Here is a 20,767-nt window from a genome sequence, read left to right as displayed (position 1 = left end):
ATCTTGTTTCAAGACAATGTAATTATGACACAAATAATGTTCACAGATTTTAAGTCAACAGTAAGTTGCCCCACCCATTGCAGCAAATGACATTATTTCATCCCCTCAACAATCTTGAGGCAAGAACCTTCCCTTATCACATGCCATGATGAAGTGTGAGCTCCTCTGAGACTTGCTTAACTCTTCATATCCCTCCAGTATCTTCTAAAGAATCAGGTTTCCCTCCTCCCTTAACTCTTCAGATGACCTTCTTAAATCTTCTTATGAGTTTTGTAGAGTAAAGGTTTGTGTTTTATCTTTTCTGTTAATAAACTAAGAGATTGCTGAGGGTAAGAATTTGGTGTTATTCACCTTTCTATCCATGGGTCTAGAACAGTGTCTGGAGCCAAAAGAGAGCAGACACTGTGAAGTGAAATGAAGTGGAACCTTGCTTTGGTCTCCTGAATCTTTTAGGTGGGCTACACCCACTTTTGTGTGACCCACACTAGGAGTCTATGATTAATCAGCTTCCTTTCATTCCAATTTATACAGGTGGTTTTTCAGTTTTGTTTTTTATCTGCCCCAAAAGTTTGAATGTTTATAGAAATTGGTAGAGTAAGCATAAATGTCAGTTCTAAAGAGTGACTATTTAAGGCTCCTAGCTTTATCCTGGTCTGAGTCATTGGCTAAAAATGTCAGGACAATTTATAACATTAAATGAATGGTAAGTTCCAAGTGATAATATCAAATGACATGATGAAAATTGAAAATTTATTAATATATCAGAACTTGTCACCAGAGCTAAGATCTGTCTAAACGATTTGGATTTGTCAGTCTGTCTCTCTTACTGCATTTGTCTTAGGTCAATTCTCTAAATACACACTTCCTGGGATGAATCTTGTGATGCTGGTTATCAGGACTAGTAGCGTTTGAGATCCCTACTCAGCAACATTTTACTGAGTCATTCACTGTGACGGGTGAGAATGGTACTGCCGAGTAGTGATTATTTTTAGACAGGCAGCTAGATACTAGACATACATCAATGTTCAGGACACTCAAAAGGTAACAGTAAATAGGAAGACATTTAATTCTCCTTTTTTTTGCTGATGTGATATTTTTGTTGATGGATTATATTTCTGGGAGAAAGGAGGTTTCTAGATAAGTAGTACATTCTTTCAAATTGAAAAATATGAAATGTGTTAAGAGTTCCTAGGGACTTGACTGAATAATCAGTTCTAGGAGCTTTGTCTGTCTATAAGACCCAAATTTGCTTCCCTGCAAGAGGGTATTGGTCCTTGGAGCCTACAGGAAGGAAATGTTGACAGCAGCGCTTAAATCAGTGTGTCGTTCTTTACTGCAGGCATTTTCGCCTTGTAGAGACATCATGGTCATGCTGTTGTACACTTTTTTTCTTCTCCCTCATTGTAGATTACATTTTCCAGGTGAATAGAATTGAAGCCCTCAGATGATATAACATCCCTGTGAGAAATTATGTAGCTAGTATAGAGACCTATTCCCAAACAATTACCAAATAAAGCAGCCTTCAGAGCCTGCCATTACACTACTGTTGCACTCAGTCAGGCACAGCCATCTGTATCATTTCCTAGGCAGGAAGCACATCATTTTTAGTGTCATGCTGTGGCCCCTTGTGGCAGATAGACTTTGGGTGTAGGGCCTGAAAAAGTCTTTTTTGCTACTTTGGCAATAGCTTATCTTTCATATGCCAAACCGTTTTTAATGAGGGAGTGTGAGTGGTTAACACATGCTCTCTTCCCTTTTCTTTTGGTATTTATGAAGTCAAGAATGCTGTAGCGGTTTGGTTTTCTGTGTGCTCATGGGGATACATATTTTGGTAAGTGCTGACACCTTTTTTCCCCCAGAGTAATCCATTGTCTCCTTTTTGCTTACCTTGCTACACTTTCATTTTTAATACTCTGGTCACTCTTTCAAATGCCTCAGGCACGGAAGTTGCCGGTTCAGTGGGAATGGGGAGAGGAAGAAATTTATAGAAATGTTTTCTAGGTTGTATTTATGAATTTATTGGTGGTATATCATATTTCCAATAGATGGAGAGTTTCAATATTTTTTAAAATGTCATTTTGATATTTTATTCTAAGCAGCAAGCCTAAATCAGGATTTTGTAAAAAAGGAACACTTGAAAAAAAATCTCTAAAATAGAACATTAAGAAGCCTAGCACAAATTCACTGATGTGATAGATATGTTTATTTCTGCATAAAACATAAAGTAAAACTCACAGAAGCTTAGCTCATTTGATAAAATCATATTTGTTTAACAGCAATTTATTTTCTTTCAGCGTCTGCCAACAATTTACCCAATGAGATATTTAATTAGAACAGGTAAATGTTGGCCGGGCGCGGTGGCTCAAGCCTGTAATCCCAGCACTTTGGGAGGCCGAGATGGGCGAATCACGAGTTCAGGAGATCGAGACCATCCTGGCTAACACGGTGAAACCCTGTCTCTACTAAAATACAAAAAAAATTAGCCGGGCGAGGTGGCGGGCGCCTGTAGTCCCAGCTACTCGGGAGGCTGAGGCAGGAGAATGGCGTGAACCCGGGAGGCGGGGCTTGCAGTGAGCTGAGATCCGGCCACTGCACTCCAGCCTGGGCAACAGAGCCAGACTCCGTCTCAAAACAACAACAACAACAACAACAACAACAACAACAACAACAGGTAAATGTTAATTCACTCCCAAGAACTTGAGTCATCACTAAGTGAATGATTTTGTTCACCTCTTTGGTAATTCAGAGTCCTAGTTTGTGCCTCTAGTAATCCAGAATGCTGCTGAATACTTGTGAAATGTTCCCAGCATGGCAGATGCAGCTAGTACCCTTGCTATAAAGCAAATAGGCCATGCTGTGAAAAGATACAATCATACAAAAGGGAAACAATAGGAAAAAGTTACCATCTGAGCAACCTTATGTACCATGTCATTGTGTTACATGCATTACTGTGTAGACAATTCATTTGACCATTTTATAGATGATGGAACTGAGGTTCAAAAAAGGTAAATAATTGGCTGAAGAATGGGAAGAGAAAAAGCAAAACCCTGATCTTCTGATGCCAAAGCCCTCACTCATTCTTTGTTACACCGTTTCCAGAGCCAATTCTGTTAATGGAGAGGTAGAGCTGCAGTTCAAGACGCATATTATTTTGCATTTACAATTAGTTTCCAGTGCAATGAAAGAAGTAGTTCCATACCCCTCGACATTTAAGTTAAGCATCTGTAAGGAGGGAGGAAGACATTTTTAGGAATATTTTCTAGGCTATATTATTTATAAATTTATTTATTAAACTTGTTATTTTCCCAGTCGGTGGAGAGCTTCAGTATCTCAATTGTTATTTTGAATTTTCTAGGGAAAAAAAAATTTAAAACAACTCTTAATCCTCAACTAGAATTAAGACACATGAGTATTCCCCTATAAGACAGAATTTATGCAAAGCATGATCTTTTCAATCTTTGTATTTGAGGATAAAATGTGACTTCTGGCTGGGTGCGGTGGCTCACGCCTGTAATCCCAGCACTTTGGGAGGCTGAGGCAGGCGAATCACGAATGCAGAAGATCGAGACCATCTTGGCTAACACGTTGAAACCCTGTCTCTACTAAAAAATACAAAAAATTAGCCAGGCATGGTGGCGGGCACCTGTAGTCCCAGCTACTCGGGAGGCTGAGGCAGGAGAATGGTGGGAACCCGGGAGGCGGAGCTTGCAGTGAGCCGAGATTGCGCCACTGCACTCCAGCCTGGGCGACAGAGTGAGACTCTGTCTCAGAAAAAAAAAAAAAAAAAAAAAAAAAAGGGGGTGACTTCCAACAGTGTGAACTAAATCTGGCACTTACTTCTGGTATGACTTTTCTGTCTTTCCAGTCTGATTATGTACTGACTCTTACGAAAATGAATCAGCATTTCTCTCAGCTGACATTGATTATAAGGGGTTCTAAGTAAAATTGGGCCTTGGCTATTCAATAACATGTTAGATGCTGTTTTCTGGATGCTTTTATGATTGTGTTAATTTATCATCCGCACTATTATTGTTATGTAGGAACTTAAGCATAAAATGCACAAGAAAATTTTGGTTCAGAAATAGTAAGTGATGATGGATAGCAAATAAGTGGTAAACATTGAGTGACTTTATTTAAAAGAAAAAAGAATTTGAAGCATGTTTACTTCAAAATAAACCAGAGAATTATGCCTATTTTTTTCCTCCTAGGTGTCTGTGCTAATCTTAACATTTGCAGTTGCATCACATTCATTTTTAATTGGAGCATTAAATAAAGATAATTAGTTTTAACTGGAAATTAAAATGAGGCTTTAAAATTTATAACTTTCAGATGCCAGGTTTAAAAAAATCTCCCCATTAACTTTTTAAAATATATTCTCTTTGCCATTCTCCAACAGAAAATTTAGAATCTAGAGTTTTGCAGCCTGCAGATAAGAATGTTAGATTCTAAATCTGAATGCGAACATGGGAACAATGAAATTTTAAATGCATTTGGTCTCCAAATTTAATGTGTTGTCAACAGGAAATGTAAGAATGAATTATATTGAATATCTCTGTATTCAGAGATTTAAACTCATGTTTAGATCTACTCTATTCACTTTAGGCTCTACACAAACATTAGTCAACTTTCAAGAACTATGTTGTAATGTAATACAAGACAAGTAGAAACTGCAGTACATTTACTAAGAGAAACAAAAAGGTAAACCTCAATGAACTTGGTTCTTGGGAAATCATTTAATTTTGTCTTCAAGTCTTCACAGCCATGCCCATCAGCATCTAGTCATCCACTCTTCTGGGAATTCCAGGATGTGGAAGAACATGCTGAACCATCTCCAGAATCAGGAGTTAGAAAAAGAAAGATAAAATCATTGTATAAAGGAGGAGGGAATAAGATGGTGGAATAGGAATCTACACTGTTCATACCTTCTGCAGGAACATCAAATTTTAACAGCTGAATACACAGGAAAGCAGTGTCTCAAAAACCAAACATCAGGTGAACAATCACAGTACCCGGTTTTAACTTCATATAATGGAAAGAGGCATTGAGGAGGGTGGGAGAGAAGAGATACTCTCAGATTGCCAACACCATCGCTTCCCCATCCCCCAGCAATGGCCATGCAGCATGGAGGATCTGTGCATTGAGGGAGGGAGAGTGTAGTGACCGGGGAACTTTACATTGAACTCATTGCTGCTCTGTCATAGCAGACATCAAAGATGTGCTGGGTTCAGCCAGTGTCTCTACGTAGAGGGAGCTTTTGGACCTGACCTAGCCAGAAAGGAATTGCCCATTCCATCAATTGAAACTTGAGCTTCTTGGCAAGCCTTGCCATTGCAGACCAAAAGTGCTCTGGGGTCCTAAATCTTGAAAAGCAGTCTAGGACCCAAGGACTGCAATTCCTAGGCAACTGTTAGTGTTGAGCTGGGCCAAGAGGACTAGGGTTGCATGTGACTTAGGGAGATACCAGTTGGGCAGCTAAAGGAGAGCTTGTACCATCCCTCCCACAATGCCCAGGCAGTGAAGCTCACAGGAATAAAAGTATCGTCCCTCCACTAACAAGAGGAGAGCAAAGAATAAAAAGGATTTTGTCTTACATCTTGGCCACAATAGGATAGGGCACTGGGCAGAGTTGTGAGGTCCCCATTCTAGGCCCTAACTCCTGGATGACATTTTTAGACACACCCTGGGCCTGTTGCCTTGAAGGGCCCCATCCTAGCAGGATTTATCACCTGCTGAATAAAAGGCCCTTGGGTCTTGAAGAACCAGCAGCAATGCCCAGGTAGTATATGGTGGACTCTGGGTTCTGATATATACTGACTATGGTAACCCAGCACATTCTCAGCTGTGGTGGCTACAGTGAAAGACTCCTGTTAGAGAAAATCAGAGGAAAAAGTGAAGAGAAATTTGTTACACCTTAGGTACCAGCTTGGCTACAGTAGGATAGAGTAGCAAGCAGTCTCTTGGGTTCCCTGAGTCCAGGCCAAGGCTCTTGGACAGCATTCTAGACACCTGTTCTGGGCCAGAGAGGACCCTACTGCCCTGAAACATGAGTCCCAGGCCTGGCAGCGCTCACCACAAACTGATTGAAGAGCCGTTGGACTTTAAGTGAATGTTAGTGGTAGCCTAGAAGAACTCCCCTGCCATGGGATGGGGGTGGTTGTACCCACAGGGAGTGAAGTGTGGGAGGAACTTTATATTGTGATTTGAGTGCCAGTATAGCCACAGTAGAATAGAACATCCAGCAAATTTCTCAGGTTTTTGGTTCTAATCCCTAGCTCCCAGACAGCATCTCTGGACCTGCCTGGGGGAACTTGCCACCCTGAAGAAGAGGACACAAACATGGCTGGCTTCATAAACTGCTGATTGTAGAGCTCTAGGGCCTTGAGTGAACATAGATGGTAGCCAGGTAGTTGTTATGTTGGGCCTTGGGCAAGACCTAGTGCTGCGCTGACTTCAGATTTGACCCTTCATAGTCCCTGTGGCAATGGCCACAGGGGTGTTTGCATCACCACACCTCAACTTCTGGGTGGCTCAGCACAGAGAGAAGGACTCCATTTGTTTAGGAGAAAGTAAGGGAAAATAACAAGAGTTTCTACCTGGTAAGCCAGAGAATTCTTCCAGATCTTATCCAAGATCACTAAGGTGGTACCTCTATGAGTCTGTAAAAACCACAGTGATACTGGGCTTGTGGTGCTTCTCTAGAGTTGAAAAACGCAGTTGACATACTGAAGAATGCATCAGAGTCACCCAATAGGGGAACTGATCAAGCAGAAGAATTAGCTTGAAGACACACACCATTTGAAAATATACAGTCAGAGGAGACAAAAGAAAAAAAGATACGAGAATGAAGCATACCTACAGGATCTAGAAAATAACCTCAAAAGGACAAATTTAAGAGTTTTTGGGCTTAAATAGGAGGTAGAGTGAGGGGTAGAAATTTTATTCCAAGGGATAATATCAGAGAACTTCCCAAACTTAAAGATAGATATAAACATTCACGTACAAGAAGGTTATAGAACATCATGCAGATTTAACCCAAAGAAGACCACCTCAAGGCATATAGTAACCAAACTCCCAATGATCAAGGATAAAAAGAGGATCCTAAAAGCAGAAAGGAAAAAATAATATAAAATAGAGCTCCAATACATCTGGAAGCAGACTTTTCAGTGGAAACCTTACAGGCCAGGAGACAGTGGCATGACATATTTAAAATGCTGAAGGAAAAACCTTTTACCCTAGAATAGTATATCTGGTGAAAATATCCTTCAATCACAGAGCAGAAATAATGATCTTCCAAGACAAACAATAGCTGAGGGAGTTCATCAACACCAGAACTGTCCTACAAGAAATGCTAAAGAGAGCTCTTCAACCTGAAAGAAAAGGATGTTAATGAACAGGAAGAATCCAAAGGAACAAAACTCACTGGTAATAGTAAACACACAGAAAAATATAGAATATTGTAGCACTATAATTGTGGTGTGTCAACTATTAAGTAGAAAGACTACATGATGAACCAATGAAAAATAACTACAACTTTTCAAGACAGTACAATAAGACATAGAGAAAAAAAGTTATAAAGCAGGTGGACAAAGTTAAAATGTAGAGTTTTAATTGTTTATGTGATCAGTGTTAAGTTGTCATCAGCTTAAAATAATGAGTTATAAGATAGCATTTGCAAACCTCATGGTAACTTCAAATTGAACAACATAGATACACAAAAGGCAAAAAGCAAGAAAGTAAATCATACCAACAGAGAAAATCACCTTCACTAAAAGGAAGACAGGAAAAGAGGAAAGAAGGAAGAGAAGATCATAAAACAACCAGAAAACAACAAAATGGCAGAAGTAAGTCCCTACTTAGCAATAATATTGAATGAAAATGGACTAAACTCCCTAATCAAAATATATACAGTGGCTGAATGGATTAAAAAAATAAGACCCAATAATATGTTGCCTAAAAGAATCACACTCATCTATCAAGATACACATATACTGAAAGTAAAAGAATGGAAAAGAGATCCCATGCCAAAAGGAACCCAAAAAGAGCAGGAGTAGCTATACTTATATTAGACAAAATAGATTTCAGAAGAAAAACTGTAAGAAAATACAAAGAAAGTCATTATATAATGATAAAGGGGTCAATCCAACAAGAAGTCATAATTTTAAATATATATGCACCCAACACTGCAGTGCACAGATATATGAAGGAAATACTAATATTATTAGAGCTAAAGAGAGAGCTAGACCTCAAGACAATAATAGCTGCAACTTCAACACCCCACTTTCAGCATTGGAGAGAGCTCCCAGACAGAAATTCAACAAAGAAACATGGAATTTAATCTGTACTATAGAACAAAGGGACCTAATAGTTATATTACATTTTATCCAAAGCCTGTAGAACACATTCTTCTGTCTAGCACGTGGCTTACTCTCAAGGATAGAGCACACATTAGGTCACAAAACAAGTCTGAAACCATTTTAAAAAATTGAAATAATATCAAGTATCTTCTCTGATTACAATGGAATAAAACTAGAAATCAACAATAGGGATTTTGGAAAGTATATAAAAATATGGAAATTAAACAAAAATGCTCCTGAATGACCAGTGAATTGATGAGGAAAGCAGGAAATAGAAAAATTTCTTGATACAAGTGATACCATAACCTATGAGACACATACCAAAACCTATGAGACACAGCAAAAGCAGTACTGAGAGGGAAATTTATAGCTATGTGTCTATATCAAAAAAGAAAAAAAACTTCAAATAAATAATCTAATGATATATCTTAAAGAAGTAGAAAAGCAAGAGCAAACTGAACCCCAAAATAGTAGAATAAATAATAAAGATCAGAGCAGAAATAAATGAATTTGAATTGAAGAAAACGGTACAAAAGATCAACAAGTTTGTTTTTTTGAAAAGATAAACAAAATTGACAAACCTTTATCCAGACTATGAAGATAAAAAGGGGAATAGACCCAAATAAATCAGAAATGAAAAAGGAGAAATTACAACTGATACCACAGAAATTCAAAGAATTATTAGTGGCTACTGTGAGGAATGATATGCCAATAATTTGGAAAATCTAGAGGAAATGGACAAATTGTGGGATAGAAGATCAATGCACAAAAATCAGTAGCATTTCTATATGCCAACAGTGAACAATCTGAAAAAGAAATTTAAAAATGTAATCTCATTTACAATAGCCACACATAAATACCTAGGAATTAACTTAACCTAAGAAGTGAAAGATCTCTACAACGAAAACTATAAAAACACTGATGAAAGAAATTGAAGAGAATACAAATAAAGGGAAAGATATTCCATGTTCATGAATTGGAAGAATTAATACTTTAAAATCTTCATACTACCCAAAGTAATCTATAGATTCAATGCAATCCCTATAAAAATACCAATGACATTCTTCACAGAATAGAAAAAAATAATCCTGAAATTTATATGGAACCACAAAAGACCCAGAATAAGCAAAGCTATCCTGAGCAAAAAGAACAAAACTGAAGAATCACATTTCCTGACTTCTAATTGTAGTATATAGAGCTATATTAACCAAAACAGCATGGTAGTGGCATAAAAATGAGACACAGACCAATGGAGCAGAAGAGAGAAACCAGAAACAAATCCATACACCTACAGTGAATTCACTTTCAACAAAGTTGCCAAGCACATATGTTGGACAAAGGACAGTCTCTTCAATAAATTTGGTTAGGAAAACTGGATATCCCTATATAGAAGAATGAAACTTGACCTCTATCTCTTACCACATACAAAAATCAAATCAAGATGAATTAAAGACTTAATTATAAGACCTCAAACTATGAAGCCACTACAAGAAAACTTTGCAGAAACTCTCCAGAATATTGGTCTGGGCAAAATTTCGTGAGTATTGTCTCACAAACACAGGCAACCAAAGCAAAAATGGACAAATTTAATCATATCAAGTTAATCTTCTGCACAGCAGAATAAACAACCAACAAAATGAAGAGACATCCCAGAAGATGGGAGAAAATATTTGTAAATAACCCATCTGAGAAGAGACTAACAACCAGAACATAAAAGGAACTCAGATAACCCTATAGAAAAAAAAATTCAATTAAAAATGGGCAAAATATTTGAATAGACATGTCTCAAAAGAAGACAAATGTCAAACAGGCATACAAACAGGTGCTGAATATCACCATTATAGAAATGGAAATCAAAACTGCAATGGGATATCACACCCCAGAGATGATAAAATCTCCATTAAAATGGCTTTTATCCAAAAGACAGGAAATAACAAATGCTGGTAAAGATGTGGAGAAAAGGGAACTCTTATACACAACTGTTGGCAATTTAAATTATTCCAGCCACTGTAGAGAACAGTTTGGAAGTTTCTCAAAAAACCAAAAATAGGGCTACCATGTAATCCAGCAATCTCATTGCTGGGTGTGTACTCAAAAGAAGTGAAATCAATATATTGAAGAATTATCTGTACTCCTGTGTTTGTTGTAGTACTGTTCATGATAGCCAAGATATGGAAGTAACCTAAGTGTATATCAATAGATGACTGGATAAAGAAAATGTAGTACTTGTATATAATAGAATACTACTCAGACATCAAAAAGATGGCGTGTTGGTTTGCAACCAACATGGATTGAACTAAAGGTGATTATATTAGCTAAAGTAAACCAGGCACAGAAAGATAAATATCACGTGTTCTCACTTATTTGTGGGACCTGAAAATTAAAACAACTGAATTCATGGACACAGAGAGTAAAAGGATTGTTACTAGAGACTGGGAAGGGTAGTGCAGGCCTAGATGGGAGGTGGGGATTGCTAATGGGTTAAAAAAAGAATGAATGAATGAATAAGACCTACTATTTGATAGCACAAATGCTTGAGGAGATGGATACCCTATTCTTTATGATGTGATTATTTCACGTTGCATGCCTGTATCAAACCATCTCATGTGCTCCATAAATATATACACCTACCTATGTATACACAAAATTAAAAGTTAAAAACATAGAAAGAATAAATATTAATTAGTATTTAGTAGCACAATAGGGTGACTATAACCAAAATAATTGTAATTTTCTAAATCAACTAAAAGAGAATAATTGGATTGATTGTAATACAAAGGATAAATGCCAGAAGGAATAGATACCCCCTTTGCCATGATGTAATTATTACACATTTTGTTTGTATCAAAATATTTCATGTACCTCATATATACATGTACTATGTACTCACAAAAATTAAAAGTAAAAAATTAAAAATCCTCATATATGATATGGTTTGGCTGTGTCCTCACCCAAATCTAACTTGAATTGTATCTCCCAGAATTCCCATGTGTTGTGGGAGAGACCTGAGGGGAGATAACTGAGTCATGGGGGCTGGTCTTCCCCCAACTGTTCTAGTGATTGTGAATGGGTCTCACTAGATCTGATGGGTTTATCAGGGGTTTCCGCTTTTGCTTCTTCCTTATTTCCTCTTGCCACCACCATGTAAGAAGTGCCTTTTGCCTCCTGCCATGATTCTGAGGCCTCCACAGCCATGTGGAACTGTAAGTCCAATTAAACTTCTTTTTCTTCCAGTTTCAGGTATGTCTTGTCAGCAGCGTGGAAATGGACTAATACAGGAAATTGGTGCCAGTAGAGTGGGGTGTTACTTAAGATATCTGAAAATGTGGAAGTGACTTTGGAACTGGGTAACAGGCAGAGTTTGGAACAGTTTGGAGGCCTCAGAAGAAGACAGGGAAATGTGGGAAAGTTTGGAACGTCCTAGAGATTTGTTGAATGGGAACGGTTTTGCCTAAAATACTGATAGCAATATGGACAATGAGGTCCAGGGTCAGGTGGTCTCAGATGAAGAAGGTAAAGAATTTGTTGGGAACTGGAGCAAAGGTGACTCTTGTTATGTTTTAGCAAAAAGACTGGCAGCATTTTTCCCCTGCCCTAAAGATTTGCAGAACTTTGAACTTGAGAGAAATGATTTAGGGTATCTGGTAGAAGAAATTTCTAAGCAGCAAAGCATTCAAAAGGTGACTTGGGTGCTGTTAAAAGCATTCTGTTTCAAAAGGGAAACAAAGCATAAAAGTTCAGAAAATTTGCAGCCTGATGACGTAGTAGAAAAGAAAAACCCTTTTGTTTTTTGAGAAGAAATTCAAGCTGGCTTCAGGAATTTACATAAGTAGCAAGGAACCTAATGTCAATCCCCAAGACCATGGAGAAAATGTCTCCAGGCCATGTCAGAGAGCTTCATGACAGCCCTTCCCATCATAGGCCCAGAGACCCAGGAGGAAAAAATGTTTTGTGGGCCAGGCGCAAGGTCCCCATGCTGTGTGCAGCCTAGGGACTTAGTGTCCTGTGTCCCAGCTGCTCCAGCCATGGCTGAAAGGGGCCAATGTAGAGCTTTGTCTGTGGCTTCAGAGAGTGGAAACCTCAAGCCTCAGTAGCTTTTACATATTGTTGAGCCTGCAGGTGCACAGAAGTCAAGAATTGAGGTTTGGGAACCTCTACCTAGATTTCAGAAGATGTATGAAAATGCCTAGATGGTCAGGCAAAAGTTTTCCCCAAGGGCAAGGCCCTCATGGAGAACCTCTGCTAGGGCAGTGTGGGAGGGAAATGTGGGGTTGGAGCCCCCACACACAGTCCCTACTGGGGCACTGCCTAGTGGAGCTGTGAGAAGAGGGCCACTGTCCTCTGGACCTCAGAATGGTAGATCCATGGACAGCTTGCACCATGTGCCTGGAAAATCTGCAGACACCCCACACCAGTGAAAGCAGCTGGGAGAGAGTCTGTACCCAGTGAAGCCATAGGGGCAGAGCTGCCCAAGACCATGAGAACATACATCTTGCGTAAGTGTGACCTGAATGTGAGACCTGCAGTCAAAGGAGATAATTTTGGAGCTGTAAAATTTGACTGCCCCACTGAATTATGTACTCTCATGGGCCCTGTAACCCCTTTGTTTTGGTCAATTTCTCATGTTTAGGATGGCTGTATTTACCCAATACCTGTACCCCCATTGTATCTAAAAAGTAACTATCTTGCTTTTGGTTTGACAGGTTCATAGGCAGAAGGGACTTGCCTTGCCTCAGATGAAAATTTGGGCTGTGGACTTTTGGGTTAATGCTGAAATGAGTTAAGACTTTGGGGGACTGTTAGGAAAGCATGGTTGGTTTTGAAATGTGAGGACATGAAATTTGAAGGGTCTAGGGGGTGGAATGATATTGTTTGGCTGTGTCCCCACCCAAATCTCAAGTTGAACTGTATCTCCCAGAATTCCCACATGTTATGGGAGGTATCCAGGGGCAGGTAATTTAATCATGGGGGCCGGTCTTTCCCGGGCCATTCTTGTGATAGTAAATGGATCTTGTGAGATCTGATGGGTTTATCAGGGGTTTCCACTTTTGCTTCTTTCTTTTCTCTTGCCCTTGCCATGTAAGAAGTGCCTTTCACCTCCCTCCATGATTCTGAGGCCTCCCCAGCCATGTGGAACTATAAGTCTAATTAAACCTCTTTTTCTTTCCAGTCTCAGGTATGTCCTTATCGGCAGTGTGAGAATGTACAGTATGTCTTGAGTATAAGACACTTTACTAAAAATCTGTCATTGGTTGTTGTTGCCTCTTTTGTCTGATTCAATACTTGCTGAAAAGTTTTACAGATAATAGAGATGAATGATATACTTGATTGGTGGTTGTTTTGTAGTCATTTCTCTTAAATTTGACATTAAGTTGTTATCCTATGATACTATTTTAGTTTTACCATAAGTAAAACTGGTGCATGGAAACTCCTATGGGAAGGAAATCTGCAGACTAAGTATGGTCCTGTGATGGTTAATATTAGTGTCAACTTGATTGAAGGATGCCTAGGTGGCTGGTAAAGTATTGTTTCTGGGTGTGTCTGTGAGGGTGTTGCCAGAGGAGAATGACGTTTGAGTTGGTGGACTGGGAGAGGAAGACCCACCCTCAATGTGGGTGGGCACCATCTAATGGGCTGCCAGCACCACTAGAACAAAGCAGGTTGAAGAAGGTGGCATAAGCTGGCTCACTGAGTCTTCTGGCTTTCATCTTTCTCCCATGCTGGATGCTCCCTTCTATTCCTCCTGTCCCTCTATGTCAGACTCCAGGTTCTTCAGCCTTTGAACTCTTGGATTTACACCAGTGGTTTGCTGGGGGTTCTCAGGCCTCCAGTCACAGACTGAAGGCTGCACTGTTGGCTTCCCTGCTTTTGAGGCTTTGGTCTTACACTGAGCCACTACTCGTTTCCTTCTTCCCCAGCTTGCAGATGACCTATCATGTGACTTTGCCTTGTGACTGTGTGAGCCAATTCTCCTTAATAAACTCCCTTTCATATATACGTATATCCTATTAGTTCTGTCCCTCTGGAGAACCCTAACCAAAACAGGCCCGTAAATGCTTTTTATAACTTTGGTTCAGACTAGTGCTTACTATAATTTCTAACATGTATATAAAGAGGTATACGTATAAAAGAAATCTCACAGTAAGAGATTTGTATGTAATATGCAAATATTATAAAAAAGACCAATATGGCCTCATATTTATAAGGTGGTCAGATATAACCTTAGATACAACAGTAGAGTACTATTGAACTATATTATTGGAAAGCCATAAGAAATAGGGCTCTCAGTTTCAGCGTTAAAGGAGTATTTCCATCTGGTGGGTGAGACAGAATACACATAGATGTGAATCACTTGGGTCTTATGGTGCATCATGCAAACAAGTGGAGGCCAATGCCCTGTGCTAAGAAGGCTCACGACAAAGTGGTATTCGGCAGTATTCCAATACAGAAGACTTCCTGGAGTTAGTAATTATTTTTGAAAAATTTTATTTAAAAACCTTATAAAACTAATATATGCACATAGGTTCTTTGGACATTCAGACAATTCAGAAGTACATATAGTACCGGATATAAGTTTTCCTTTATATCCTTTCTCAAACTTCCAATTCTATTCACTTATGTAAGGTAACTTCTGTTAGCATTTGCTATATGATATGCTATATTCAGATTATCTCTATTTATCTATCATCTATTTTTCTTTCTATGTATCTGTCCATGAATGAGATCAAACTATATACATATTCTGCAATTTTCTCTTTAATTTGTCAATATTTTTACAATTTTTCTCATGTTAGCATGCATATATATGTATTATGTATATATTTTTTTGAAAAATTTTATATAGCATGTATGTATCCTAATGTAAACTTTCATTTATTGATTTTTACATTTCATCTATCACAAACAGCATTGCAATGAAAATTCTTCCAGTTAATTCATTTATTTATTCGTTTGATAGATGTTTATTGAGTGACTACCATATGTCAGGCATTGCCTTAGGTGTGGCAAAAATGAACAAAAAACACACAACTAACCAACCAACAAACCAATGATAACAAAAATATGTGGTTACTGATAGAGTTGGGACCATGGACTTAGTAATCATGATAAATACTTTAATGCAATATTTTTTAAAGGTCAAAATTAATTAAAAGTTCTATGATAAAATATAGAATTTTAAATAAAAAGAGTCTGTAGCTAGCTCATAGTCTAGTTAAGGAGACGTTAAATAAATACAAAATTATTATTATTATTATTGTTCTTCACAAATTGTGATGAGGGAAAACAATAGGCTATTATAAGAGGATCCTGTGCTAAATTAGATTCAGGTGTCAGAGACTGTCACAGATTGGTTTTCTCTAGAAGCCAATCAGAAGAGAATTAGCAGTTAGGGGGTTTGTTAGGGTGTGTTCTTAAGCCCATCACCTGGGAGAGAAAAGACAGCAGGATTTGGGAGAGTGAGAGGTTGAGCTGCAATGCCTTCTCAGCTGGAACCTCAGGTGACTCTGTGGCAGTTCTGGAGGTAAAATGACTTCTCAAAACTCTACCAAGTTAGGACAAGAGGGATGGGCTGAGTTCTCATGTCAATAAATCACTTAAATGTGGACCACCTTGGGAAGGAGTTGTGTCCTTGAACCAGGTGGCTTTATTCAGTTAAGATAATTCCTGAAGGGGTCTGCAATGGAGTGCTGGCTGCTGACTGCACTCATAGCATCTTGAAGGAGGCCTCCGTGGCACAGCAGAGAGATGACAGCATCCACCACAGAAACCATATTGCAGGGGAAATGAACCTGCAGGAGAAACAGTAATATGAAATTCCTTCAACAAGTGTTTATGAAGCTCCTGTTATATGACAGGTACGACTTCAAGTTCTGGAAAGTACTGCAGAAGATGAAGAAAAGTTTTTTTACTAAAGGCTTATGAGGTGCCATGACCTGTGTTAAGCCCTTCCCAAGAATTATTTAATCGTTCCTTTCCAAGGAATTTATAAGCTGGGTCCCATGATCATTCCCATTTTAGGTAAGAAAATTGAGGCTCAGAGATTTTGCAGCTTGACCATAATCTGACAGCTAATGAGTCATAAGCAGCATTGAACCTAAAGTCTTTATACTACAATGTCTTTGAGTGTCCTTTATCTCAATTTAACATTGCCCTATTATTGTGTGCATATTAGACAGTTCTGTATTATAGATTCCTAGAAGTAAGGTTGTTGTGTCAAAGTGTATATGCATTTTTAAATGTTAGTAGATACTACCAAACTGATCTTCAAACAGTACCAATTTATACCTTTACTCTGGGCCTATAGAAATGCATATTTGCCCACAGCCTTGTCACCTGTGGTTATTAACAATTCTTTTCATTACTGTTAAAATAATAAGTGAAAATTTAGTATAATTGTTATTTTAACTTGGCTTTTCCAAAGGACCAATGAGGTTGAGTCTTTTTTCATACTTACTGGCAATTTCAGGGCTTATTTCTTGTGAATATCCTGTTTATAATTTTTCTGAACTTTTATTGTGATACCTTATTTTCAATAATTAGTAGTTCTTTGCCTATATGTTGCAAATATTTTTCACAATCTCCTGTTTTTTAAATGTTTTTATCCATCTCTCATTGCATAATTTGTTTTGAAAAATTAAGTAGTCAAAGCTTTCAATCTTTAAGCTTTCTGGATTTTATGTCTTGCATAGAAAAGCTTTTTACATCTAAAATATAAAAAATGTTTTATATTTTAATGTGCATACATAAAATTGTGGAACAACCCACGTGGAATTTATTTTTGTGAATTATGTGAGATAGATGTTTAACTTAATTTTTTTTCCAGTGGATAGCTAAAATTCTATTGAGTTTTCCTGAATGATTTTAAATGTTACTTTTATTATCTCTCATTGATACTATCTCTGCTTCTAGATTCTATTTAGTTTTATTATTTTATTTTTCCATTCCTGAACCAATTTGATACTAATTATTGCTATATTATTGTAATTACTGTATTTGGTAGGGCAAGTCTCCTTTCTTTGCTCTTCTAGGTGAACTTAAGAGTCAATGTATCAAGTCCTACAAATTACCCCATTGGGATTTTGATTGGGATTGCACTGAATTGTAGATTAATTATAGATTAATTTCTAGATGACTTTACATGACTTAAATGCTTATAAAACACCTTGATAAGGTTAAGACTTGAAATCTAAAATATAGTTACCAATTTGTTCAGTTTTTACTTTGTCCTTCCATAAAATACAGTTTTCTTCATGTGTCTTATAACTTTCCTCACATACTTCTAGCACTTAGGACTAAATCATGAGACATTACAATATTTGCAGGTATTGTAAGGAGTACCTTTGTTCATAACATCTTTGAATTATTTATTGCTCTGACATAAGAAAAAATAGCTAACACTTAAATATACTTTACTGTATGCCAGGCATAGTGCTTTACATATATAAAAACATTTAATTCTCAAAGCAACTCAATGAGGATGGTGCCATTATTAATCTGATTTTACAGAAGAAGATACTGAGATATGGAGAAGTTGAGTAACTAGACTACACAATTATAATATATCTGGGAAAAAGTGGAGCCAGAGTGAAACAAGGCAAAGAATTTCTCCACAGTCTGCTCTTGAACCACTATGTTTTGATCTGTGTGATGGTGGTTCTGGTCATCTTACTAAATCCTTTTATTACTTCTGATCCTTCTTAAAGTTGTTTGATTAGGTAGAAATTGCATAATCAGCTTATGGCAATTTAAAATATTACATTCGCATACTTATTCTGTTTATGTCACTTTTTTCATATTGCTTGAGGATCTTGCTCTGCGTTTCCCATCATCTAGAGTACCTCCCACACCCTTCTTTGAGAAGGTCTCAAACAGCATAATTAATGTATGTTTCATGCATGCAATCATTTGTAGACTACTTAGGATTTTCTACATAGAGAACCATCTTATTCACAAAGAATGTTCTTTCTACTTTTTTCCTTTTCTATCCATACATATTATTTCTTTTTCTAGCTGTATTGTTCTTGCCAGGACCTCCACTGAAATGTAGACACCTTTCCTTTGAGAAGGAAAGAGTTCATTGTTTTACCATTATGTGTGCTGTTACCTTTAGATTTTCAATAGATGTTATCAAGTTTTAAAAATTTCCTTTTTTGTAGTTTCTTATTAGTTAATATGACTTGATATTTTGGATTTTGTCAAATGTTTTAATGCATTTATGAAGATGATCACTTTTTTGTTGTTATTGTAATCTGTTTATATAGTGAGTTACATTGGTTGATTGTATTTTGTTAACCCAACCCTGAATTTCTGTGATAAACCCCACCCGATCATGAATTCTTATTCTTTTTACATAATGTTGGATTCCATTTAGTAATTTTTTTGTTAAGAACGTTTGTTTCCATATTCATGATTGCTCTGTAGTTGCTTTTTCTTAATGCTTGATTACTGGTCTTAGTAATAGAGTATTTTTGGATTCATGGGAGAAGTTGGAAAGTATTACCTTCTTACATGTTTTCTAAAAGAGTTTGCAAAAAAAATGGTATTCTTTAAAAGTGTGATAAAATGCATCAACAAAGCCACTTAGGCCTGGAGTTTCCTTTGTGAGAGGTTCTTAAGTACAAAGTCGTATTTTTAAAAAATAGGTAAAAGGCTATTAGAGTTATGTATTCTTTCTAAGTGAGCTTTCATTCATTCTTTGTTTCAATAAATTTATTTTATCTAGACTATGAAATTTACTAGCATAAAGTTCTTTATAATATTCCTTCATTATCTTTGTAATATCTGTAGGATCTGTAGTTATGTCTCCTCTCTCTTCCTGCTGTTGGTAAATCAATTTTTTTTTTTCTGATCACTCTTTCTAAAGACTTATTAGATGTATTAAACTTCTCACAGAAACAGCTCTTTGGTTCACTGATTTTTCTCTAGTTTTTTTCTGTTTTCAATTCTATTGGTTTTTGCTTTTATTTTTGTAATTTACTTTCGCTTGCTTACTTTGTGTTTGATTTTTCTTTCTCTCTTTCTTTTTTTTTTTTTTTTTTGAGACGGAGTCTGGCTCTGTTGCCCAGGCTGGAGTGCAGTGGCATGATCTCAGCTCACTGCAAGCTCCGCCTCCCAGATTCACGCCATTCTCCTGCCTCAGCCTCCCAAGTAGCTGGGATTGCAGGCATCCACTGGTACCATGCCTGGCTAATTTTTCTGTATTTTTAGTAGAGATGGGGTTTCACCGTGTTTGCCAGGATGGTCTTGATCTCCTGACCACCCACCTCAGCCTCCCAAAGTGCTGGGATTACAGGCATGAGCCAGCCTGCCTGCCTTCCTTCCTTCCTTCCTTCCTTCCTTCCTTCCTTCCTTCCTTCCTTCCTTCCTTCCTTCCTTCCTTCCTTCCTATTTCTCTCTCTCTCTCTCTCTCTCTCTTTCTCTCTTTCTCTCTCTCTCTCTCTCTTTCTCTCTCTCTTTCACAAATGGAGTCTGTTGTCTAGGCTGGAGTGTAGTGGTGTGATTATAGCTAACTGCAGATTTCTTCCTCTTTTTTATTTTCTTAAGGTGGATACCTAGCTCCCTTTCTTAACTTCTAATAAAGACATTTAAAGTTATACATTTCTTTTTAAGCACTGCAGCATACAAATTTTGATATCCTGTGTTTTAATTTTCATTCAGATACAGACTTTCTTATTTTGTATGTGATATCTTCTTTGATCAATAGGCATTTAGTAACGTGTCATTAGATTTCCAAATATTTTGAGATTTCCTCTTATCAATTCCTAATACAATTCCCTGTTACCAGAAAACTTACTTTGCATGACTTGAATCCTTTAAAATTTACTGGGACTTGTTTTGTGGCCCAGAATATGGCCTATTTTAATAAATATTCTGTGTACACTTGAAAAGAATGTGTATTCTGCTGTTATTGGATGTAATGCTACTTAAGTATCTATTAGTTCAAATTTGTTTATGGCAGTGGTTAAATGTCCTATATACTTACTGATTTTCTGCCTACTTATTCTATCATTATAGAGAGAAGTGTGCTGACATCCCTGACTATTGTTGTGAATTTTTCAACTACTTTTTCAGTCCTATGTGTTTTGTTTCATATATTTTGAATCTCCATTATCAGGGACATGAAAATTTAGAGTTGTTATGTCCTTTTGATTTTTGTCTCCTTTGTCATTTTAAAATGATCTGATTTATCTCTGATAATATTCTTTGCACTGAAATTTTTGTCTAATATTAATAAAGCTATGCTAGCTATTTTTAGTACTATTGGCTGAGAATATTTGTTTTCATTCTTTCATTTTCAACCTCTCTATAATTTTATTTAAAGCCATTTATTGTAGACAGTATATAATTGGCTCTGGCTTTTTTTTTTGTGCTTCAATTAGGCAATTAGCACATATTTTCAAGTTTACTGATCT

Source organism: Macaca nemestrina, chromosome 6 (assembly GCF_043159975.1).
Source record: "Macaca nemestrina isolate mMacNem1 chromosome 6, mMacNem.hap1, whole genome shotgun sequence".
NCBI classification, from domain to species: Eukaryota; Metazoa; Chordata; class Mammalia; order Primates; family Cercopithecidae; genus Macaca; species Macaca nemestrina.
This window is presented reverse-complemented; position numbering follows the sequence as displayed.